Here is a 12,098-nt window from a genome sequence, read left to right as displayed (position 1 = left end):
ATGATCCTTTTAATGTGCTGTTGGATTCTGTTTGCTAGTATTTTGTTCAGGGTTTTTGCATCTTTGTTCATCAGTGATATTAGTCTATAATTTTCTTGTGATATCTTTTTCTGGATTTGGTATCAGGGTGATGGTGGCTTTGCAGAATGAATTTGGGAGTGTAGCTCCCTCTGCAATATTTTGTAAGAGTTTGAGAAGGATGGGTGTTAGCTCTTCCCTAAATGTTTGATAGAATTCTCCTGTGAAGCCATCTGGTCCTGGACTTTTGTTTGTTGGAAGATTTTTAATTATGGTTTCAATTTCATTACTTGTGATAGGTCTGTTTATATTTTCTAATTCTTCATGGTTCATTCCTGGAAAATTTTACTTTCCAAGAATTTGTCCATTTCTTTGTAGTTGTCCATTTTATTGGCATATAGTTGTTTGTAGTAGTCTCTTATGATCCTTTGTATTTCTGCAGTGTCAGTTGTGATTTCTCCGTTTTCACTTCTAGTTTTATTGATTTGCGTCCTCTCCCTTTTTTTCTTGATGAGTCTGGCTAAAGGTTTATCAATTTTGTTTATCTTCTCAAAGAACCAGCTTTTAGTTTATTGATTTTTGCTACTGTTTTCTTTGTTTCTGTTTCATTTTTTTCTGCCCTGATCTTTATGATTTCTTAACTTCTACTGACTTTGGGTTTTCTTTGTTCTTCTTTCTCTCATTGTTTTAAGTGTAGGGTTAGATTGTTTGAGAATTTCCTTGTTTCTTGAGGTGAGATTGAATTGCTATAAACTTCCCTCTTAGAACTGCTTTTGCGTGTCCCACGGGTTTTGGGTCCTCGTGTTTTTGTTGTCATTTGTTTCTGTGTATTTTTGTATTTCTCATTTGATTTCTTCAGTGATCTCTTGGTTATTTAGTAGCACATTGTTTACCCTCCGTGTATTTGTGTTTTTTACAGTTTTTTTTCCTATAATTCATTTCCAATCTCAGCGTTGTGGTCAGAAAAGATGCTTGATATGGTTTCAATTTTCTTAAATTTTCTGAAGCTTGATTTGTGACCCAAGATATGATCTATCCTGGAGAATGTTCCACGAGCACTTGAGAAGAAAGTGTATTCTGTTGTTTTTGGATGGATTGTCCTATAAATATCAATTAAGTCCGTCTTATTTAATGTATCATCTAAAGCTTGTGTTTCCTTATTTATTTTCTGTTTTGATGATCTGTCCATTGGTGTAAGTGGGGTGTTAACGTCCCCTACTGTTATTGTGTTACTGTTGATTTCTCCTTTCATGGCTGTTAACATTTGCCTTATGTATTGAGGTGCTCCCATGTTGGGTACGTAAACATTTATAATTGTTATATCTTCTTTTTTTTTAATCTTTTAAAAAATTATTTTTTTTATTTTTTGGCTGCGTTAGGTCTTCATTGCTGTGCATGGGCTTTCTCTAGTTGTGGGTGAGCGGGCGCTACTCTTTGTTCCGGTGCTCAGGCTTCTCATTGCGGTGGTTTCTCTTGTGGAGCACGGGCTCTAGGCGTACGGGATTCGGTAGCTGTGGCATGTGGGCTCAGTTGTGGCTTGCGGGCTCTAGAGTGCAGGCTCGGTAGTTGTGGTGCACAGGCTTGGTTGCTCCACAGCATGTGGGATCTTTCCGGAACAGGGCTTGAACCTGTGTACCCTGCATTGACAGGCAGATTCTTAACCAGTGTGACACCGGGGAAGTCCTATATCTTCTTCCTTGATTGATCCTTTGATCATTGTGTAGTGTCCCTCCTTTTCTGTTGTAACAGTCTTTATTCTAAAGTCTATTTTATCTGATACGAGTATCGCTACTCCAGCTTTCTGTTGATTTCCATTTGCATGGAATATCTTTTTCCATCCCTTAACTTTCAGTCTGTACGTGTCCCTAGGTCTGAAGTGGGTCTCTTGTAGACAGCGTATATATGGGTCTTGTTTTTGTAACCATTCTGCCAGTCCGTGTCTTTTGGTTGGGGCATTTAAATTCATTTACATTCAAGGTTATTATCGATATTTATGTTCCTATTACCATTTTCTCAATTGTTTTTTTTTTTTTTTTGGCGGTACGCGGACCTCTCACTGTTGTGGCCTCTCCTGTTGCAGAGCACAGGCTCCAGATGCGCAGGCTCAGTGACCATGGCTCACGGGCCCAGCCACTCCGCGGCATGTGGGATCTTCCCGGACTGGGGCAGACTCCCAACCACTGCGCCACCAGGCAAGCCCCTTTGGGTTTGTTTTTGTGGGTCCTTTTCTTGCCTGTGTTTACTGCCTAGAGACGTTTCTTCAGCATTTGTTGTAAAGCTGGTTTGGTGGTGCTGAAGTCTCTTAGCTTTTGCTTGTCTGAAAAGCTTTTGATTTCTCTGTTGAATCTGAAAGAGATCCTTGCTGGGTAGAGTAATCTTGGAGGTTGGTTTTTCTCTTTCATCACTTTAAGTACATGCTGCCACTCCCTTCTGGCCTGCAGAGTTTCTGCTGAAAAATCAGCTGATAACCTTTTGGGGATTCCTCTGTATGTCATTTTTTGTTTCCCCTTGCTGCTTTTAATATTTTTTCTTTGAATTTAATTTTTGTTAGTTTGATTAATATGTGTCTTGGTGTGTTTCTCCTAAGGTTTATCCTGTATCGGACTCTTTGAGCTTCCTGGACTTCGGTGGCTATTTCCTTTCCCGTGTTAGGGAAATTTTCCACTATAATGTTTTCAAATATTTTCTCAGACCTGTTCTTTTTCTCTTCTTCTTCTGGGACCCCTATAATTTGAATGTTGTTGCATTTAGTGTTGTCCCAGAAGTTTCTGAGATCGTCTTCAATTCTTTTCATTCTTTCTTCTTTATTCTGCTCCTCGACAGTTATTTCCACCATTTTGTCTTCCAGCTCACTTATTCGTTCTTATGCCTCATTTATTCTGTTATTGATTCCTTCTAGTGTATTTTTCATTTCAGTTATTGTGTTCATCTCTGTTTGTTTTTTAGTTCTTGTAGATCTTTGTTAAACATTTTTTGTATTTTCTCAACCCGTGCCTCCTATCCATGTCCAAGATTCCGGGTCATCTTTACTATCTTTACTCAGAATTCTTTTTTCAGGTCGATTGTCTATTTCCTCTTCATTTATTTGGTCGTGTAGGTTTTCATCTTTCTCCTTCATCTGTGACATGTTTTTTTACTGTCTGTTTTTAAAAATTTTTTTAATTAGTGGGATTGTGTTCCTGTCTTACTGGTTGTTAGGCCTGAGGCTTCCAACACTGGAGTTTGTAGGCTGTTCGGTAGAGCTGGGTCTTGGTGCTGATTTCCTTCCTTCCTTCCTTCCTTCCTTCCTTCTTTCCTTCCTTCCTTCCTTCCTTCCTTCCTTCCTTCCTTTTTCTTCCTTCCTTCCTTCCTTCTTTTCTTTTCTTTCTCTTTCCTTTCTTTTTTATGTGTGGGATTGTGTTCCTGTCTTACTGGTTGCTTGGCATGAAGCTTGTTTGTAGGCTCTTGGGTAAAGCTTGGTCTTGGTGCTGAGATGAGGACCTCCATGAGACCTCTCTCTGATGTGTATTCCCTGGAGTCTGAGGTTCTCTGTTGATCCAGTGGTTGAGACTCAGAGCTCCCACCGCAGGAGCTTTGGCCCGACCCCTGGCTCGTGAACCAAGTTCTGGTTCACTTGGGGGTTCCTCCTGTCTCCTTGGGCATCAGGATTCCCACTAGCGGCCGGCAGGCACCCTAGTTGTGGGGAGATGCTAACTCTGCGTCTTCCCACACTGCCATCTTGACTCTGCCCCCATCGTTGTTTCTGATTCTTTTGTATTTCTTGCCATGTAAGCATTTGTTAGCTGGCTTCTAGTGATTCCATACATCGATACAATTTTTTTATTATATTTACTTAGTGCTTTTCTGCTGAAGAGCCCAGGATGATTGATCACTTGTGGAGTTTCCCAGAGTGGATGCAATTCCCAAGTAATTGTTACAGTACCTTAAAACCATGGTACACCAACTTCATTTTAGTAGTTTTACACTTAGCTATATAACTCCACATACAAGGGCCATTAAAGTTGAAAAGTCCTTAGAGCTTCTTTCTAGCATCAAGTTTATTTCAACCACTACAGATGGAAACAAAACAAATAATAATGTACTGGCCTTAAGCCCTCTATCCCTGAACAAAGTAAAGCTATGATGGTGAGATATTTTATTATAGTGCTTCAGGACTCATTTCTTGCTGTGATAGATTGCCCAGTGCACACTGGGTGCATAAAACGGGGAGGAGTTATTTATCTTATGTTGAAGGTATGAACTAAAGTCCAAAAGAGGATCAGAGCTGTGTGAACACAACAAGATCCATAGAATGAAGAATGTCAGGCATATTTCTGTGACAATTTGAAAATATTATTCCTGATTCTCATAGCTATACTCCTCAGAGGGAAAGGAAATCCATCTCATATTCTTGATGGGTAAAGTTCATGTATAAGTATCAATAAGTGAATAAAGAAGAAGCAGGAGAGGTTAACTACTAGTGTTGTAAATGGAAATACATTTTATATAGAAGCTTAAAGAATTTTTACCTTATATTTAATGTAGAAGAAGTAAACATTTTATTTTACTACATTGTTATGTCTCAGGGGGCATTTTCTTTTTGGTAGGTAAATAATTGGCACTTCAGTATCTGGCCTTTTTATGCTGATTGCTAATCCTGTGTTAACTCTTATTATTGAGATTGAAAAATTAAAAACAGTGCTGAAAAAAGAATTAGTTATAGTAACTAATAAATCCACTCACTAAGCATAGGCAGAACACCAGCTTTCTACAAAGTCCTCTCTGGCGGGATGTGGATTATACAGGTAAGAGACTGTCTCCAGGGAGCGCCAAAAGATGAAACTTGACGTGGAGGTGCCCATAATCCCAGGAAACAATTCTTTTGTTGAAAAATTTAAAGACTAAATCTTAAATTATGAGGTGGAAACTTTACCTTTTTCTCCTTATAAGATGTTCCTTCATGGAAAATGGGTAAGTTTATCAGAAGAATGCTGGAGATTTTACTGATTCTTGAGCCTGATGTCTACATTATATGTTCCTTGGGAATAAAGAAAAGGTTCTGGCCTCCAGTGCTGTCAGCTTGGACTTTTAGGTGAATTTAATGCTCTTGATTTTTATTATGCTATTCTGCTTCCCCCGAAACCTACACTGATTTATTCTAACCAATGTGGTCTGAATTCCATCCAACATTTTACTAATATTTATCAGTGCTAAACTCGGTATTGCTTGATAAGTCAAATTTGTTGCAAATCACTTCCAGTTGTACTAATACATTATTTACTCATAACTGGTAAAAGCTCCACGCTGTCATTAAATGAGTCGACATACTCATGTAATTACCTGGGCTGGCAGTCTGGGTAAGTGTGATTATTCTGGAGAAAGAAAAATCAAAACAATTATAGTATAATTCCATGAAAACTATAATCTTTGACAGTTATAAAAGTAGGCATTTTCCAAAAATGTGTTTCATTTTATTGTAACAATCTTTATTTTTCTGTTTTTTTTTTAAAGTCCCTATAAATTGTCTGAAACTTAGATGGATGGATTTAAATATTTCAGTCAGAGCTTGGAAGCTCATGAACTGAACCTAGTTTCATTACCAGTTTCAAATGACCCATCCTCCAGATTGAGTTCATGGGTTGTGCCACCAACCTCTGAAGTCATGGGTGAAGTGACTCATTGCCAGGGGAAATGCTTATGGCACAACTCCAATTTGGAACAGAAACTGGCAGTTGATTTAAGCTCAAGAGCAGAGGGAAGGAGAGAAGGAGTGAAAGTCCATGCTGATGCTGGAATAAGGCTGTTATAGTAGTGAAACACATTCTCCTAGATTCACTGGGCTGCTCTCAAATTGTGTATTGAATTGAAATAATGAGACCTCAGATCTGGTACTGATTTTATCCAGAAACCCACCTATGAGTTTAGTGTTGAGCAGTGGCCCTGCTGTTGTCTCTAACACTGGTCATGGCAGAAAGGGTTCTTTCTGCTTTAGGTTGAGCTGTCACAGAAGTCATTCAAAGGACTGAAGAGGTTGATAAATTCTCTGGCATGTGAATCTTCTCATGGGCAGGTGTCTCCATGAGGTCATGGGCAGGGGGCACCTCCTGTCTTAATGCTAGCTCATCACATAATGTATAGTAGGTACAAAGTATTTCATTAATTTATTTCATAGGTATTTATTAAGCTTCTATTATGCACCAAGTATGGTGCATCTAGTGTCCAGGGTAAACTAGTAGTGGCCTCCACAGGCTACTGTTGAATTTATTAATTTCATAAACTTTATTTAATTTTGTTTATTTAATTTGTCCTGACATAATGATAACAATAACATAGGAACGTTTGAGAGTTACTCTTAGCAGTGATATTAGCTCTATACATTGTCTTAGGACCTTCACTGGCATCTGAGCCACTTCTCTTGCTGGCAGTACCACCTTTAGAACTAGGCAAGAGGGACCTCAGCCCTCACCCTCACACTGCTTTAGAGATCTAGTTGATTACTGACCAAACATACAAACACACACAATTTATTAAAGTACATATGGGCACCTCTGTTACACATAATCTGGTGTCCAGCCCTGATAGAGCAACCAGGAACCTTAAACATCCTGAACATCTACTCTCAAGACTAACATTTTTCAGGCATCCGGGAAATGCTTTTCCACTTTTTTTTTGCTCTGTGTTCTTGAAACAAAAGGTAACTACATCTGAATGTGGTGAGTTTGTGGATTGTGCTGCTGTTCTTAGGAGATTGGTGTGGCTTCAGGGTGTAGGAAAGACTTTTTTCCCCAGCTTTATTGAGATATAATTGACATATAACATGTGTAAGGTGTGCAATGTGTTGATTTGATACACTTCCCTATTGCGCTATGATTACCACCATAGTGTTAGCTATCACCTCCATTATGTATTTGAGTTGAAGAAGCACTTAGGTAATTAGATAAATTAACTTGTCAAATCTCTTAGATAACTTAAATGAAATCAGTTCTTGTTAACAAGTTTCATTTACCAGTAGTGCCTGACATCTATTTTTGTTTTTTTGCTGCTTTTGTGTTCCAATTTGATTCTGAAAGTACTCACAAATTAGCATCATATTTACAACAGTTGTATGAGGGAGTTGAAGAATATTGTGCAATATTTAATCATATTTCGCTTAAATTTCTATGTATGTAGGTATATATGTAATATGCCTAAAGCAAAATATCAGTTCTAACTACATTGTTACTGAGTGTTAGAATTGCTAATAGTTTCATTTTTATTAAAATATTTAATACATTTAATTACACTTTCAAAAATAAAATTTCCTCATTATTTAAATATTTCATGTATATAATTTTAATATGAATTACAATTTGTATCTTGCCCTTCACTTCCAATAGACAATTTTGAATACTTTTGAAGAAAATGGTATTTTAAAAAAATTTTATTTATTTTTGGCTGCACTGGGTCTTGGTTGCTGCATGCAGGTTTTCTCTAGTTGTGGCGAGCGGGGGCTTTTCTTGTTGTGGAGCCGGGCTCTAGGCATGTGGGCTTCAGTAGTTGTGGCATGTGGGCTCAGCAGTTGTGGCACGTGGGCTCAGTAGTTGTGGCTTGCAGGCTCTGGAGCACAGGCTCAGTAGTTGTGGCTCTCGGGCTCAGTTGCTCTGCAGCTTGAACCCTCCCAGACCAGGGCTTGAACCCGTGTCCCCTGCATTGGCAGGCGGATTCTTAACCACTGTGCCACCAGGGAAGCCCAAGAAAATGTTTTTGAAAATATGCATGTAGGATAATTTTGATATTTTGATTTTTGAAATTACCTTAATTTACATTTTTATAAGAATATATTTATATTTTGATAATGTTTTATTTTTAACTCTTAAATGATTACTTTAGAAATAGCACAGACTATAAAAATCTTGACTGTACCGCTGTAACAGTGATTTTGCTGAAATGAAGTTGAGAAAAATGATTTTTTAAAAAATAATTTATGGATTTTTTCTTTATTTTATTACTCAGTCCATCCACAGACCACTTACACAGCTATAATACTTATTAAGTTTAGTTCTCTGTTATTTTGCTAAGTTTCAGTCATATATAAAAAAGATTAGCTTTGTACATTTTCTTTCTGTTATGAAATTATATTTGTCAAAGTAAGCAGATAGATTATATCTTATTTAAAAGTTGCCTTGATTTATAACTTTTAAATATATAGAATATATATAGTATGTTGACTTCCATTTATATTCTTGCCCCAGGTCTCCCAAATGTTAAGTTTCACCAGGATAGCTGGTTATCTGGTAATAGACTTTACAGTGTTTCCAACATATTTTTCATAAATTATTTCAAAATTGAAGTGATCTAAGAAAAAAATCTTTCAAGGGTTTACTGTAGTTTTTTCTGCTGGTTTTCTAATGTCCAGCTCTGCTCTCTGTAGGAGTTGCCAGGGGTTATTGTGGGTGCAGAGACTGCATGTATCTCTGTCCACACCCCTCCCTTCCCACCACCTCCCCCACCCCCAGTTTTGCTTCTCATCTTTTCTCTTGACTGGGCTTCCCAGGCTCTATTCTGTTGATTTTGCTCCAGGATCTTTCCCTCTGATTTGCTCTTTGTGTTGATGATGTCTTTGGGAAGTTGGCCCAGTTTTTAGTTTGGCATCTCCTCAAAATGCTGCATTTGGTACCATCTACTACATACTCCTCCATCATACACCTTCCCACCCCATCTTCCATACCCCCCCCCCATGATCATTCTGTCCACTTACCACATTGGGAAGAAGGAGGAGAAGAGATAGTTTTGTAAATAAGCTAATAAACTTTCATACAACCAAAATTCAATTAATAATACATAAACTTCATAAATCAAGAAACTTCAGTATAAACGCATTCTTTTGAAATATGTGATTTTATTAAAGGTAAAAGTGATTTTACCTAAGGAGTGAGATTTTTCTGTACAATTTGGTTTTTGTTTTATTGTTTTTCTACCATGCACATGATCTACGTTAAATTTAATTTCTTTCTGGGCATCTACCCTTTAATAAAAAGAGCTCAAAGCCTGTCTAGGTGGTCAGATAAGAAACAAAAACTTTCTTCTTTCATACTTCAGTCATACTGTTTCACTGCCTCCCAGTTACAGAACAAATTTCCAGTGTATAGCAAATGGAGAGAAAATTCCTATGAGGGGAATGTTGTCAATGTTGTCAGTCTACTGCAGCACCCCATTCTTTTCTCAAACCAGCAGTGGCTGTTTGAGTTGAAGAAGCAAAGTGCCTTATTCAATATGCCCTGTACTATTTGACCACATTAGAATCTCCACTTGGAACATAATGGTCATCAGTTCCATTAATCAGTTTTCACTGTTATTTGGATCCATTTCTCTATACTGGGTCAGTGAGTGTACACATATTCCTCTATGCTGTGTTCTGCCATTTTAATGGGCCTATGCTTCACGTAGGCAAGAACCTTAAACAGATTAGTGTTTATATTTTTAAATAGGTTAAATAGCTGGACAGTGTACGTCAAACAGTCTCCAAACTGACTGGCTTTTCCTTTTGTTTTCAAATAATTTATTCTTTCATTCAATGCCTTTTTTTCCCCCAGCCAATACTAGGGGCACAAAGATGAATAAGACATGGCCTTGACACTAGACACTAGAAGAATCAATAGTCTATTAATAGTCATTATAGTTAATCTTGATAAGTACTGTGGTTAGTATATAAATGAAGTGTGTGGAAGCATAAAGGTGGGAAGCAACAAGATTAGAAATGACATTCTCCACTTGAATGAAGCAAACTTTTTGGATTTTAGCCCATGTAGTAACACTATTAAACATTACCACTAATTTAAAAACAATGACTTATAATTTACTACAGATAAATTACATCTTTTTAAATGACTGATTTATTTAGAGATAACCGAGGTAAGGAACTTGGTGTCTAGTTAAAGAATAAATCCAGAGTATGAGTAGTTAATTTTAGTTATGAATTAACTAATAAAATGATTTTCTAGTTTTTCTCCTTACAAATAAATTCTGAAACTTTCTACTTTCTATTAAAAACCTATCCTAATTCCTTTTTTTTTCTTTTTTTTTTTTGTACTAGCTCCCAATGAACTCTACCAAAATCTTTTTTGGATATGAAATCTATGTAGCCCCAGACCAGGCCACATCCTGGCTACTCTCCCAAATAAATGACAGTGAAAAAAGAAATCTGAAGTATGAAAAAGTAGTTGGGGGAATCAAATAAATTTAAATGTGTTCCTTGATTTTGTATACCTCAGTATCCAGTGTACTTTGATTTTCAAAATTAGAGACAAATTCTACAGAAGAGAGTTTCTATTTTTTAACCTTGGTTTTCTAACTAAAATTAAAAACTTGTCGTAATAACTTTAACATCTTCAGCATATGAAGCAACATATTAAATGTTTTCAATTAGTGTACTTATCCTTTTTACGAATGAGCATCCAAAGTGAGAAAGCTAACATGTCCCTACCTTAGAATTTTAAAGCTAACAGCATTACCGTATGGACAGATGCAGAGAAGAAGTGAATTAGTCAATGTAATTAATTTGTTCTAACAAAGGGTTGTGTCTTCCTAAACCAATAACTAAGAGGCTTACAACTCCTCCAAGGTTTACATAAACTGCTTTGGGGCTGCCAATTATTAACAGGTATACTTGTCAGAATACTTAAATGAGTTTTCAAATAAGAGGGTAGACTTGATCTAGAATGATAGTTCATGTATCATTCAGAGGGGCCAACAACCTTGCCCATGTCCATTTTCCCAAGTGCCAACCACATGTGTTTCTCCCTTACTAATCCAATAAACGCCTGAATTCTGGACATTATGAAACATATTAGCCAGACTCATACTGACTTTTAGTAAACAGAATTGAGTGTAAATAATTATTATCACGTAGACTACTTGGCTGAAGCTACCTTAAAAGACAGTTTCATTCTGCTTATACAGCAATGCTTCACCATCTACAGTAGCACACACACACACACACACACACATATATATAAAAGTACACTTGGACCAAGCCAAAATGAGAGATGAAAGTGTAATTCACCAAGGAAAGAAATATAGAAAGGAAGGTGACTAAACTGAGACTTTATACAACTGTTTATTTGTCATAAAACCATCCATGAGCTGAGATATAAGCACAAGCATTAAGTGAATGACAGTTGTTTTATTGTGTTTTCAACGTTTTTAGTTGTATCTTAAAAAATACCAGATGCTGTCCACATGATGCCAAACATATGGCTTTTGGCTGTGCTCTTATGATCTGTAGTAGATTGCTATAATGTACAAGGCAGGGAAAAAAGCGATTTACAGATAGCTGTGGCCTGAGTGGCTTGCAGCTGGATCTAATTTCACTGAACTGATGGCCTCTTCCCTCCAGCACCTTCTGTTTTATCAAATGCAACATATTGTTTTCTGAAGTGGTTCTTGTTGTTGTAGTGAGTACCACAGATGGATAGCACACAGGACATTTGGTTGTCTGTTTTCTGACTAAGGTCAGGACCTACTGTTGTTCATGTTTGGGTGGAGGGCATATTTCATGGGACTGTCCAAGACAGCTAATGAGTTTCAGCTGTCTAAGAGATAATGTATAAGACATTGCTCACTTGGCTGACACACTTAGAGGCTATTATAGCCACTTGAGTTCTTAGGCACTAATACGGTGCCTCTTAGTTGCAAAATTCCTTTATCATTTACTAAACTGACATGTCACCTGGAAAAAAAGATGAAAAAGGTAAGAAAGAGAATGAATAAAAGTTAATTACTCAATTGCATTGCGATTGACTGTATACTTCTCTGTCTCTGCTACTAGATTTTAAGCTTCTTGAGGGTATACAATATGTCTTATTCAATGCTGAATAGTCTGCACATAGCCCAGGGGCTGGTACATAATAGGGTCTTAAATATCTACTTAATGAATAGATGGAAAAGCAAGCATTCAAAAGAGTTTCCTTAGACTTGATAATTATGGAGGGGAGTGGATGAGTAGTATATGAATGGTAAAGTTGCAGATCTTGTTCTGTTTCCTGTTTTCCCTAAACCCTATTGTTTTAAGATCCTTCTTTGTAGCTCTTTGTTTATATGATCTATTTCTTTCAACTGTAGCA

This window comes from Neophocaena asiaeorientalis, unplaced genomic scaffold (assembly GCF_003031525.2).
Source record: "Neophocaena asiaeorientalis asiaeorientalis breed wild unplaced genomic scaffold, Neophocaena_asiaeorientalis_V1.1 scaffold5, whole genome shotgun sequence".
NCBI lineage: Eukaryota > Metazoa > Chordata > Mammalia > Artiodactyla > Phocoenidae > Neophocaena > Neophocaena asiaeorientalis.
Note: the sequence above shows the minus strand (reverse complement) of the source record.